Raw genomic sequence first — 13,227 nt, 5'->3', positions numbered from 1 at the left:
TTGATTCCAGCAGGGAGGATGGTTACTAGTGGGCATTTGTTCATGATTTCTTTTCTTTTTCCTTTATGTGGATTCTCACTTCTGGAAAAATAAAAAAGCTCTGGTGGTGTAATCTTACTGTGAGCAACAATTTCTCTGTCCCCCCCCCCTTTTTTAGGGTCGCACGGGGAGCATATGGAAGTGTCCAGGCTAGGGGTCAAATTGGAGCTCCAGCTGCTGGCCTACACCACAGCCACAGCAACGCCAGATCCAAGCCATGTCTGCAACCCTCACCACAGCTCATGGCCACTCTGGATCCTTAACCCACTGAGCGAGGCCAGGGATGGAACCTGCATCCTCATGGATCCTGGTCGGGATCATTAGCTCCTGAGCCACTGAGGTAACTCCCTCTCTGTCATTCTTACAAGCTGGTTTGATGTGGAGCAGCCCTGGATATGGAGATTTAAAGGCTATTCCTCACACTTGGGCCCTCTTACAATTTTTAAAAGGTATTGCAGGAAGGATGTAGATGGAAAACCGAGATGGGCCTTTGATCGTAGTGAACGAACACCTTTTCTTCTGGTCTTTCCCTTCTCCAGTGTGCTGAATTCTCCAGCACCCCTGTGGACTCTTATTGAACCAGCACAGAACTAAGTGTAAACAGACCCATATTCTAGTTCAAGTTCTATCACTGACAAGCTATGTGACCTTAGGCAGTTTACTTAACATTTCTTGACTTCAGTTCCTAATAAGAAAAACGAGAAATCTGGGTTCCACTGAAGAATCTTCCCTAATAGAAATAGCTTAGGACTCTCTCTAAAATTTCTTGTCGGTCAGACCATTTCCACCCTCCCACCCCTAGCCAGGCAGCCTGCTTTCTTGCTCCAGTTTGTTTTTTACCTTCTGTCCCTCCTTGGGCCAGCTCCCTCCCTCCTTCCCATCCCTCCTCTACCATTGGCTTATCCCCAGTTACAACAGGTAATCTTCTCGAGGGTGGGGTAATATCTGCACAGAAGCTGCAGATTAATAAATGATTACCATTATTGTAGTAATAACTACACCTTTGTTTTCACCCTGATCCTGTGAGCTCAGATTAATCCTGCCCCACCCTCCTAAATTGACAAGTAAATAATTGCCTGGACTCTCCTAATAGAGGGATTTGTATTTTCCAAGTGCCTCACATTCCCTGTGTCACATCGTCAACACCCTCCCTAGTTTACCAAGGAGGTGACCAGCTCAGAGGGAAGAGGCTTTTTCAGAGCCTTATAGTGATTCAATATCTCCACCCACCTCCCTTCCTCTCTGATTGTGATAGGAAGCCATGAATGGCCTGGAAGGAGTGTTCTGGTGGTTCTAGGATCAGTTTTGTTGGCATATCTTGGTGTCCTTGGGCAAATCACTTCATTTCTCAAAGCCTCATTGTCTCCATCTGTTATAAGAAGGGCTTAGACCAGATGATTGGTAAGCATGGACCTGAGAGTCACATAGATGACAACTCAAATCTCGGCTCTGTCATTTTAACAGCTCTATCACTTGGAGTCATTAACCTCTTTTGGCACATTTGCTCCGTTCCTTAACTGTCCAGCTTAGGTTGGACCTTGAGCTAAATGGCTTCTTTCTTAATTCGCTCTACTTCATCTCTGTCCCAAGTCACTTCATTCTCTCCCATCCTCACCATTCTTCCTTTCACCTTCCCCTCTCCCTCACATTTGCTGCTCTCCTTCCCCCATTCTCACACCCTTGGAATCCCAGGGACTCAGGCTTAAAGCTCACAGGGCAGCCAGCTTTCCTCATAGGTCCACCATTAGCACCAAGGGAGCACATGCCCTGTTAAATAGTACCCCCACCAGCTTTGGAAATTATTCTGAAAGCAATAGAAAGCAATTAAAACAGGGAAGGTATTTGATCGAGTTCTGTTGTAGAAAGAATATTCTGGTTGTGATTTGCAAGTTTTATTGGAGATCAGCGATGCATTAGAGCAGATCATCCCAATAATGCCGGCAAGAGATCATGTGGCCTGGATCCCTCACTGTGGACCAGAGGGGCTGAGGGAAGGGAATCTGTGATGCCCAGGTTGTCTGGCTTGAACTGAGTGAATGGTGGTCCCTTTACTTAGGCAAAGGATGCGGGTGGCTCTCCAATTTCCAGTTGGTCTTAAATGACTGTTCCTGTTTCCTTTCCGGTCATCCCTGTTCTTCTTCCTTCTCCCCATCTCCAAATGATGGAGGCCAGGATAGCAAAGGCTTTCCTATCTTCATTGTGTAGGAGCCCAGACAAACAAACAAACCCCAAAAAACCCTCAAAAAGAACTTTCTAATGTCAAGGCCTCTGACTTCTCAGTCCTTAATGTAGTGACTGATGAAGGCAGAGAGAAGGTAGAGCCCTAATGGGATATAGAGAAGATTCTATTGATGGACTGAAGAGTTATTTGGACAGCACTTGAGAAACAATTACTGTCCCTCTTCTTCCCCATGTAACTCAAGTCCTGGAAGGCCAGGTTCCCTGCTGTTACCAGTCTTTCCACACCAGCGCTTTCCTGGTGACAGCCATGCTTGGCCATGATTGTCCCATCTTAGTCAGAGCCTAGAAAGCCTATTTCACTTTACAGGAGGGTGCCACACAAAGAGCCATTGAGAAAAGTAAATTTCATAGGCGAGACCTTGAACGTGATGGACTCCTTCCCTTGTTGGTTACAGACCAAGGGCACACATGAATCCCAGTTCTTAGGATTAAGAGATTACCTTCAGAAAGAGGAAGAAAACTTGTGTTAATTAATTTCTATTTAAGGCCTCACCCTTTTCCTGCTTTCTATTCCTCTTTTGTCTCATCCCAGGGAAAACCAGGGAGAGAGGCGCAGCCTGACCAGGCAGCTGCTGTGAGCCACTCTGCCCCAGCCTCTCCTCTTTTCCCGCCCCCCAGCTCTTACACAACAGCCAGGCAGGCAGAGAGAGTCTGGCTCACGCTTTGCCTTCTGGGCTCCCAGGCTTCTCAAAGAATCCCTTTGTTGGCTAATGTCAACCTCTCCCCAAAGGCCTGAGGTAGGAGCCAAGGAGGCTGAGCTCAGATGAGGTGGTGCTTCCGTGAGGGGTGCTGGATGGATGGGGACTTGCCAGTGACCTCTGGGGTATCCTTGGCATCTGTGTGCTTTCCAGGGTGAGCAGGGTCTAGCACTTTCAAAGTCCTTGGTCAGACTTACCTGCTGAAGGAAGTCCTTCTGGATTACACCCATTCTTGCTCCTGTTGTGTCTGCACTGGGCGTTCTCTAAGACCGGTGTGCATTTTATGCATGTCTTCCTGAGGCCCTTGAAACCACTGAAAGGAAAACTTGAGACCATTGAAGTGGTGGGAGGGGAGGAGGGGGGAAGGGCACATGGTTGGGACAGAGACAAATTCAAAGCCAGCTCTTTCTGCTTACACCAAGCTCTCAGGTCCATACAATACCCTGGAATCAATTACTTGATTGCAGATGCCCGGAGGAGAGGTCAAGTCCACGTGCAGGCCTTCGCAGTGCTCAGGGTTCCCTCGTGGCCTGAGGTCACTCAGATACCATGGATTCTGTCTTTCTGGAAGCCTGGGGTATTTTGGGGTATGAGAATGAAGGCCCTCACTGCTCAAGGCCACAGCCCTCCCCTTCTCCAGTGCAGGCACTCTCAAGGACCTCTGACATGGTGAGATTAAGGTTAGGGTTCAAAACAAGCAGCCCCAGGAAAGGCAGCGAGAGAGGAGGCTGACACCACTTGTCTTGGCTTCTCCATCACTAGCAGCAGCAGCATTATCACTCAGGGGCAGGAGGAGCAGAGCGGGGCAACTGGGGTGGACAAAGGGCTGTGTCAGAGCATGAGCTCTGAAGTCAGGTGGCCCAGGTGGGTTCAGATCCTGGCATTGTCCTTTATTCATTGGGTGGTCCTAGAAAAGCATACCTACCTCTCTCTAAACTATAGTTCTCCATCCGTACAATGGGATTTATACATCAGGAAGCTATTGGGGGGAATCAAATGAAGTAATGTAATTATAAAGTACTTAGCATATGGTACTTCTGTTTGGTAAGTGGTGGCTGATATATAATGAGAGAGTTTGATACCCACCCTCCCAGGGTGCAGTCAGAATTTCATCTATCTTGAGAAAGTCACATCGCCTCTTTGGGACCCAGTCTCCTCTTCTTTAGTGGGGGGTTGGACTCATGATCTCCAGGTTCCTGCCACCTCTAACGTCCTTCAATTCTGTGTGTCTACCTGCCTCATCTCCATGGCTGAGTCCCAACATACTTGTAAGCCTCTCAATGGCAGGGATCATTTTACCTATAACCTGAGAGGCAAGGACAAAACCAGGGCTTTAGTAGATACTTATTTTTTCCAGTAGGAAAAACTGTAGTGTTGGGAGTTGAAATTATCTTTCTCAGTGCATTGGGGACCTAAAGAGGAAGCCTGATCCCCTGAGAGAGCTTCGTCAGCCACCCCGACTTTAGATGGCACAGTAACGTCCTGGCAAGGCGAAGTCATCAAACATGCAGGACAGAGTTCCAGTTGTGGCTCAGTAGGTTGAGGACCCAACCTTGTCTCTGTGAGGGTGGGGATTCGAGCTCTAGCCTTGCTCAATGGGCTAAGGATCTGGCATTGCTGTAAGCTGCTGCAGAGGTCACAGATGCGGCTCAGATCTCGTGTGGCTGTGGCTGTGGCTGTGGTATAGGCTGGTAGTTGCAGCTCCACTTTGACCCGGGAACTTCCATATGCTACAGGTGTGGCCGTAATAAAACAAAACAAAAACAAAAAAACATGCAGGACAAGGGCTGAAAGAGGGCTAGTGACTTGATTTCTGGCAAGCCCAATCTCCTCTAACTGGGTTTGAATCCGACCAGAAAGAATGAACGTGGGCCCATGTTTTGCTGGGGAATATGAAGCTCAGCCCCTTCCTCCTTTACTTTTCAGATGGGACTAAGCACGACAGGTCGTTCAACAAGGTGACTTTACCATCTGGATGGCACAAGATAGCTAAATGCTCTCCCCATGCCTTCTCCTCAAATCTTTTTCAAAACAAACAAAAGCCAGAAACACTTCTAAACTCACATCTATCAGACTTATAATTCCTCCTTCTTTTGCATTTTCCTAGGCCTTGGTGTTTTAGTTAGACTCTTTATCTGTTGGCCTGAGCAGAAAAGATTGATCTTCAGTTTGATTCCTGAGAATGCTTTTCTTTGGGAAGATGCATTCGAAGGGGCAGAATCCAGTGACTTACAACAGGAGCCATCAGGGGCCTTGAGTCTGGAGACGAGGCCGACTCAAGACTCAGAAGGGACCAGACAACTGAAAAAGCCTAAACAACCAGGGTACAGACATCCAGGACCCCTGGTCCCAGGACACACTTCATGTGTGTGCTGTTGGCAGAGGTTTGAGATCTTCAGTTCTGTCTGGACAACACGAACATCCATCTGGTCACCCAACTTTGTGGGCTCCACCGTTTAAACACTTCCTGCTTCCATTCTCCACATTCGGATCCCGACTGCCCCTGACCTGGTGACCTGTCCCAAAGTTTCACAGGTCTGTGAATACCAGTGAAGCACACTTCCATGAGTTCTCTGCTCTTCCCAGATCTGAACATGCACCTGCCGTGAGGAAATCCAGCCCTTCCCCGGAGTCTCCCCAGGTGTTTGGGGTTCTTCAGGTTTGTCTTGGGGGCTCCTTTCCCTTTGAGCTTTCTTCCCAGAGTCTCCACGCCAGTCCCGCAGACAGCTGTCAGGTCCTTCCGCCATTCTCCTCAGTAGTTCCTCTTCTTTCCCCAAACCTCCTGCCATTTCCTCTGGGTGATTTTCCTGAGGGGAAAGAGTCCTGTGCATGTGGGGACATAGAGTTAAGAACTTGGGGCGGGGGGTAAGCAGGTGAGGCCTAACCTCATTTCTTAGAAGCCCCCAAGTCCACTCAGGCCAAGCAGAGGTGTCCCAGGAGAGCAGTTGGAACCATTCTCATCTTCTGCTTCAGTTACTGGTTATAGGAGCCCCCACATTCTCCCTTTTACTGGCCTCTCTTTCTTCCGGAACACCCTCCCCTCTGCTTCCAGAGTGAGCTGCTGCATGGCCACCAGCCATTGCCCAATTCTTACAGGCAAGGAGCTTGTTTTTCAAACACCTGCCAAATCTAATCCCAGCACACGTTACTGGCTTTATTCCTTAGTACTCCCTTCTCTGCAGCCTAGGATCTAGCTCTTCAGTTCTTCTTCCAGTTCCCTAAATGTCCCAAGTGTTGTTATGGCTTGATCTCTTGTTGACATACTTTTTTTGTTTGTTTGGTTTTTGGTTTTGGGTTTTTTTTTTTTTTTGTGCTATGTATTCCCTAAGCTGACTGCCCCCTCACCCTCTGGTTGACTAAATCTTACTGAAATTTTGAAGCCCAGTTTATATAACATTTATATGTAAAGAACCCCCTGCTTGCTGTTTCTTATCCTGCTTTAGCACAATTCTTGGAAAGTATTGAGCCTCAGCGTGAGAGAATCTCAGGTTGCCATCCTGGTCCTTTCATTTACAAGCAACGTGAAAGATTTAGCAAGTTACTTTACCTCTATAATTTCACTTTCTCATCTGTGAAATGAGGATAATAACCCTTTCCTTGTGGGATTATATTAATGATTAAATGCAATAATATATGGGAAGTGCCTGGCACATATTCTTATGACCGTTATTTAGTGATTTACTTTCTCTGAGCTTCAATTCATTTTGTCATCAATGGAAGTGCAGCTAAAATACCTCATATCAACATATTTTTAAATGATTTATAGTGTTAAATATATATGCACAAATTTCAGTATCTTTGGCATATTTAACATATAGAAAGTGCCAGGTACATCATGGCACTCGTAAGCTGTTCATCCCCCCCACCTCCCACACTTTCTTTTTTGCCTCCTCAGTTTTTCCAAAGCTTTCTCACGCACATCTCTGTTATAGCAGATATTTTATTGCATTAAAGGCATTTACTTATATATTTATCTTCCCATTTAGAGTATAGACTCTGAAAGAAATTGTATTCTAGCTTTTTAATCTTTTTTTTTTTTTTGGCCACGCCCATGATATGTGGAAATTCCCAGACCAGGGATCAAACCCATGCCAGAGCAGTGACCTGAGCCACTGCAGTGACAATGCCTGATCCTAAACCACTGAGCCAGAAGAGAATTCCTATTTTTATCATTTTATTATAGAAAATTTCAAAGATTTACACAAGTATAATGAACTCCCATGCACTCACCACTGGACTTCAGCAATTACCAACTCATGACCAATCTTGTTTCATATATAACCCTCCTGCTTCCTTACCACCTCCCTCAGGATTATTTTGAAGCAAAGCCCAGGTACATAATTTCATCCGTATTACCAAACCAAAAAATTCAGTATATAATTCCTTAATATCATCACATGTCCTATCAGTTTCCACATAGTGTTAATAACTTTTTGTTGTTTTGATGGTTGCTGGTTTATTTTTTCAGTTGATTTACTTGAATTAAGATCCAGCTATGGTTCATATATCTTTAAAAATCTCATTTAACCAATAGGTGCCTGTCTATTTTTTTGTAACTTTGCAATTTCTGTTGCTGCTGTTGTTTAAAAGAAACAAATCACATGGCATTATTTGCTATTTCTCTTTCTCTTGTAAATTGTATTCCTGGTAAATTGGTAATTAGATCTTAGAGGCTTGATCAAACTTACATTTGATTTTTTTTTTTTTTTTTTGGTCTTTTTGCCATTTCTAGGGCTGCTCCCGCGGCATTTGGAGGTTCCCAGGCTAGGGGTTGAATTGGAGCTGTAGCCGCCGGCCTACACCAGAGCCATGGCAACTCAGGATCCAAGCCGCGTCTGCAACCTACACCATAGCTCACGGCAACATTGGATCTTTAACCCACTGAGCAAGGCCAGGGATCGAACCTGAAACCTCATGGTTCCTAGTCAGATTCGTTAACCACGGGCCACGATGGGAACTCCTGATTTTTTTTTTTACCAGACTGTTTCATTGAAGGCATAGCCTTCCTTCATGAGATGTACAATGTCTGTTTGTCTCTTTGCAATGTTAGGAGCCATTGGTAATTATTGTCATACCAGACAATATGCAATAAGGTTCTTTCTAATTTTATCATTCCTTCCTTATTGGCCTTTATAATTCTGTGAAAAGAACCTCCCCCAGTTGACTCTCGGATCAATTTGAGGCACAGTTATTATAGGAGAGGAAAGATAAATGCTGTTATTTATTTGCCAGTTTTCCAAATAGTAATTTGGTTCACAAACATCCTTCAAATGCATCAAAATTTTTAATTTGTTTGTGTCATTATGAATTCATAGATTTTAACATATATGATATGTTTTAGTTCATTGGCCAGATTGTGCCGTTTATGATTAGTGGGAGCTTTTTCAGGGTGGTTCCAGAGTCCTTTTGACGTAATAAACATTTGCCAGCATTCTGGTTTTCTGGTATGACAAAATATCCCAGGCTCATCTTGTATATATAATGCCATATGCCTGGGCAAGCCACATCTCCAAGAAGCACTGGTTCCTTTTAGCAGGAAATAATACTTAGAAGTTACAATCTAAGCACTAGGGTCCCTGTTAAAACTAAGTTGGTCACTGTTTCTTGGCCCTTTTAGTGGGCAGTGCTAGGAAATGACACTCTTTTTGTTTTTCTTTCTTTTGCAGGGCTGCACCGTTGCATGTGGGGGTTCCCAGGCTGGGGGTCTAATTGGAGCTGTAGCCACTGGCCTACGCCAGAACCACAGCAATGCCAGATCTGAGCCATGTCTGCGACCTACACCACAGCTCATGGCAACACCAGATCCTTAACCCACTGAGCAAGGCCAGGGATCGAACCCCCAACCTCATGGTTCCCAGTCGGATTCGTTAACCACTGAGCCATGACGGGAACTCCGGAAATGACTCTTAAGAAAAAATGTATCACAATTCATCTGCTAATTTTGCAACCCAAATTCAGACTATTCTGTTTTGTCCACCTGTAAAGACGTATGGTCAAATTGGAGCAACTATTTCACCAAAAGCAACTATGAAAATTAAATTTTAAAAGAACAAAGCTATTTTATGGCCCCAGAAAAAATAAAGTCGACTGTAACTCAAGGAGCCACATTTCCAAGAGAAGGCAACACATTGGTATGAATCAGACATTCACCAACAGTTTCCCCCTCAGGGCATCTGCTAAAAGGAGAACAGGAACCTGGAGATTTTGTTGTCTCATAGAATACATGTCTTGTGCTTCTCTAGTCTTTTTTTTTTCCAAAGTTCATTTGTAGGTTCCTCAGGAAGGTCACAGAAAAATTCCCTGAGTTCTTGTATGTTGATGCCAGTTTATCTGAAGGCTTTATGTTTAAAAGTATAATTGACTGGACATGAAATCCTTGACTCACATTTTCTTTCCTTGAATATCGTAAATATGATACTCCTTTGTCTTCAGGTGTAAAGAGCCACTGTCAAAAATTCTAATGACAGAGTTCTTTTGTGGTACGGTAGGTTAAGGCTCTGGTGCTGTCACTGTAGCAGCTTGGGTCTCTGCTTGTGGCATGGGTTCGATCCCTGGCCCAGGAACTTCTGCTTGCCATGGGTGTGGCCAAAAAAATATTCTCATGACAAACTGTTTCTCTTACCCTTATATGTAACTTAATTTTTTATTAAAAAAAATTTTTTTTTTTGCCTGTGCCCATGGCCTACAAAAATTCCCAGGCCAGGAATGGAACCCAAGCCACAGCAGTGACCCAAGCCACAGCCATGACAATGCTGATCCTTAACCTGCTGAGCCATCAGGGAACTTCTATAACTTAATTTTTTTAATTTTAATTTTTAAAATTTAAAATACAATAGTATCAATGTTGCTTATTCTAAGTTTTCTTAGGTAGATAGCATGCTTTCAATGTGTAGTTTTAAATCTTTTCATTTCAGGAACACTTTCTTAAATTAGAGATTTTAGCATTTGTTCTGTTGCATTGTTTTAGTTTTCTTATTCAGAGATTTCTATTACTTGCATTTTGGCTTTTGACCTTTTATGTTTCTCAGTTCTTTTTGAAACCTTTCAATCTCATTTTATGAATTACCTGTTCAGTTTATTTGTTCTTATTCTTTACAGTTTAGTCTTCATTTCTGAAATGATTTTTCATTTCAGAAAATTGCTAATTCTGCTAATTCTGTTCTTTCAACTTCTTTTCGTATCTCTCTCTCTCTAAGCCACTTTGTTTCTAACTTTTTTTAGTTAGGTTTCAGTTGTTCTTTAACAAAGTCTGTCCTTTTCTTAATTTCTTATCTCCCTTTGGAATATTAGGTTGGAATTTGTATCTGCCTAGTGGGGTGTCTTTCTTGCATCTCTCAGCGACTGCAGGGATATCTCTGCATTCCTGACTTTCTTTTTTCTTCAAATACTTCTGTGTGGGGTTTGTCCATGTTCCTATTTGCTTCTGTATTTTTAAGTGAAATAATTTTTCCTCTAGTTTTAGAGTGGATGAGAAGATCAAGATGCCTTTTCTGGTTTCATCACTCTATAATTTCCATATATGTATTTGCTTTCGGCATATGGAAGTTTCCAGGCTAGGGATCGAATCTGAGCTGCAGCTGCCAGCCTACACCACAGCCACAGCCACAGCCACAGCCACAGCCACACCAGATCCGAGCCGCATCTGTGACTTACAGCTCACAGCAGTGCCAAATCTTTAACCCACCGAGCGAGGCCAGGGATCAAACCCACATCCTCATGGATACTAGCTGGGTTTGTAACCTGCTGAGATACAACGGGAGCTCCTCCTCTTCTGTATTTTTAGATTCTGTATTTTACTATTCTATATTAAAATGGTTTTAATTGCCTTGTCCTCTCCGCGCTCTGTTTAATTTTCTACACTTCCCATTTTTATCGAGGTCTTCTTTTTTCCTTTGTTCCTATTATCTCTGCTCTGCTCAATTTTGATCTTCCTCTATCATGTTCTCCTCAGTAAGGAACTTCGTCCTGAAAGGGAGAGTCCGTTTGTTGGTTTCGAGAGTTCATAGAGTCTGGGTTACTCCAGCACCTTCAGAGCTTTCCACAAACACTAGTTTAGTTTTCGGTTGCCACCCTAACAAATGATCACATCACAATTTAATGACTTAAATTATATCAATGTACTTATCTTGAGGTTCTCTAGGTCAGAAGTCCCACACAGGCCTGACTGAGTTAAAACCAAGGTGACAGCAGAACTGCACTCTTTTCTGGACACTCTAGAGGAGGATCAGTGTCATTGCCTTTTCAGCTCCTACAGGTCGCCTGCATTCCTTGGCTCACAGCCCTCTTCCTCCGTCCTCAGCACTAGCAGAGTGGTTCCGTCCTTCTCCTGTCACATCTCTAATCCATCACTGTATCTCTCATCCAGCCAGGAAAGTCCTCCACTTTCAAGAACTCGTGCTGTTACTTTGGGCCCATCTGGATAATCCAGGATAGTCTCTCTATCTCAGAATCTATGCTCTTTGTCTGCAAAGCCCCTTTTGTAAAGTCATAAAATGTAAGGTAACAAATGCATACATTCTGAGCATTAGAACACAGGCACCTTTGGAGGATATTCTTCTCCGTACCATAGGCCTTTTGAATTCACTTAAGAATTGAAGTGTGCAGCACAATCGTCTCCTAGCTTGGGCTGCTACTCGCAGATAAATCTGATGGAATTTCCAGTGTGTACCTGTTGGTGATTGGAGTTCTCCTCTTTTCAGGATCACCAGATGCCCCTGTGCTGATTCTCTGTTCACCCCCATACAAATGATGATACCAACTGTGTCTTATAGCTACAAATGGCTTATCTCCATCTACTTATATTAGTGTGGTTTGTTGAATGATGTATGCTTAGTTTTAAAGTAAGTGTTGTCCATGTTTTTCGTTTTTTAAATTCTAAAATTATGGTTGATTTATAATGTGCCAATTTCTGCTGTACGGCAAAGTGACCCATATATTACTTGTTATATTGTCTTCCATCTGTCCATGGGTTTTTAGCTTGTGTTCTATAGGTTGTTTACTTTGGGGGGGCAGATTAGAAGATACTCAAATTACCACCGCTGCCATCTTCCCCATATCCCCTGCTTCTATTTTTTTTTCTTCAGTTTTGAGTTATAATCGACTATTAAAATTGTAAGATATTTAGGAGTTCCCTTCATGGCTCAGCGGTTAATGAACCTGACTAGGATCCATGAGGATGAAGGTTCAATCCCTGGCCTTACTCAGTGGGTTAAGGATCCAGCATTGCTGTGAGCTGGCGAGCAGTGGTGTAGGTCACAAACATGGCTTGGATCCCGCATTGCTGTGGCTGTGGTGTAGGCTGGCAGCTATAGCTCTCATTCGACCTGGGAACCTCCAAATGCCTTGTGTGTGGTCCAAAAAAAAAAAAAAAATGTAAGGTGTTTAAAATGTACATGATGGTTTTTTGATACACATATACATTGTGAAAGGATTCATATCATCTGGATAACACTTCCATCACCTCATATATTTCGTGTGTGTGTGTATGTGAGAAAGAGAGAGAGAGAGAGAGAGAGAGAGAGAGAGAGAGAACACTTAAGTTCTACTCTTTCAGTGAGTTCAATTACGTAATACAGTGTTATCAATTATAGTCAACATATTTTACATTAGATATTCAGACCCTATTCATCTTAGAGCTAAAAGTTTGTACCCTTTCACTAACCTCTTTCTATTTTCCCCACCCCTCAGCTCCTGACAACCACTTTTTACTCCTTGTTTCTATGAGTTTGGGGTTTTTTTTAAGTCCACATTTAAGGAATACCATATAGTATTTGTCTTTCTCTGTCTGGCTTGTTTCACATAATGCCCTCAGGGTCCATCCATGTTGTTGCAAATGGCAAGATTTCCGTCTTTCGTATGGCTGAGTAATAGTCCAGGGTGTGCGTATATACTATAACTTCTTTATCTATTGACAGGGACTTAGTTTATTTCCATATCTTGGCTAATGAAATAATGCTGCAGTGAACATGGGAGGACAGATATATCTCAAAAAACAGGATTCGTATATCATAAAGTAGTCCTACTTTTTACTGTTTCAGAAACTTCCATACTGTTTTCTGTAATGAATGAAACAATTTACATTCCCACCAAGCACACACAAGGGTTGCCTTTTCTCCACATCCTCCCCAACACGTATCTCTTGTCTTCCTGATGACAGCCGCTTGAACAGGTGTGAGGTGACACCTCTTTATGGTTTTTATTTGCTCTTCCCTGATGACTAGTGATGCTGAGCACCGTTTCATGTACCTGT

Source organism: Phacochoerus africanus, chromosome 11, assembly GCF_016906955.1.
Source record: "Phacochoerus africanus isolate WHEZ1 chromosome 11, ROS_Pafr_v1, whole genome shotgun sequence".
In the NCBI taxonomy this organism is placed as follows: Eukaryota; Metazoa; Chordata; class Mammalia; order Artiodactyla; family Suidae; genus Phacochoerus; species Phacochoerus africanus.
The sequence above is the reverse complement of the archived record's forward strand: the minus strand, read 5'-3'. Positions refer to the sequence as shown.